This window comes from Vicia villosa, unplaced genomic scaffold (genome assembly GCF_029867415.1).
Source record: "Vicia villosa cultivar HV-30 ecotype Madison, WI unplaced genomic scaffold, Vvil1.0 ctg.005771F_1_1, whole genome shotgun sequence".
Classification (NCBI taxonomy): Eukaryota; Viridiplantae; Streptophyta; class Magnoliopsida; order Fabales; family Fabaceae; genus Vicia; species Vicia villosa.
The window spans coordinates 72968-74274 of record NW_026706678.1 but is presented as its reverse complement, the minus strand read 5'-3'; positions in this window follow the sequence as shown (position 1 = coordinate 74274).

Here is a 1307-nt window from a genome sequence, read left to right as displayed (position 1 = left end):
GCATTTACATATCACAAAAGCCCAATTTTTATTGGCAAGCCAAACCAGTTCAAAGTCCAGTTCTCGTCCTGGAAAATCATTAAATCCAGTTCCCGTCTGGTAGTCAGTTCCCGTCTGACTATTACATCAAAATTCAAATCACGCTACAAAAGCCTAGTCTCCAACCCTCGTGTTGTGAAAGGTGTATTTTCTCCGACCCTCGAGTCGTGAGTCTCCAAACAGGTGAATCTTTTTCATGCAGGTAAGTTTGCTAGAACTATAGCAAACGATTACTCTTATGCAGGTACGCTCGTCAAAACTATGGCAGGTAATTCCTATTGGTGCAGGTAAATTCTGCGATAACACTCGCAGATAACCCTGGTGACATAGGTAAATTTCGCGATAACACTCGCGAAAAACCCTACTGGTGGTACAGGTAAATTCTGCGATAACACTCGCAGATAACCCTGGTGACATAGGTAAATTTCGCGATAACACTCGCGAATAACCCTATTGGTGGTACAGGTAAATTCTGCGATAACACTCGCAGATAACCCTGGTGACATAGGTAAATTTTGCGATAACACTCGCGAATAACCCTATTGGTGGTACAGGTAAATTCTGCGATAACACTCGCAGATAACCCTGGTGACATAGGTAAATACCGCGATAACACTCGCGGATAACCCTATTGGTGGCACAGGTAAATTCTGCGATAACACTCGCAGATAACCCTGGTGACATAGGTAAATTTCGCGACAACACTCGCGAATAACCCTATTGGTGGTACAGGTAAATTCTGCGATGATATTCGCAGATAACCCTGTTGGTGCAGGTGAACTTGCTAGAACTATAGCAAGCAATCCTATTGGGGTCCACAAACTGCGGAAACTTACTAGAACTATAGTAAGTTGGGGTTCACAAACTGCGGAAACTTACTAGAACTATAGTAAGTTGGGGTTCACAAACTACGGAAACTTACTAGAACTATAGTAAGTGGGGGTTCACAAACTACGGAAACTTACTAGAACTATAGTAAGTGGGGGTTCACAAACTGCGGAAACTTACTAGAACTATAGTAAGTGGGGGTTCACAAACTGCGGAAACTTACTAGAACTAGAGTAAGTGGGGGTTCACAAACTACGGAAGCTTGCTGACCATAGCAAGCCAATTACACAACCAACAGAAGGTCTTCGCTATTCCTTTTCAGGAACCTTTCCAGGAAGTCTTCTTCAAGATGTATTCCATCCTTTCTAGGAGCTTTTCCAGGCATACAAGATTTTTCAAACGATTCCTCAATTGGGTTTATCACGTTAGTCCCTCGGCAG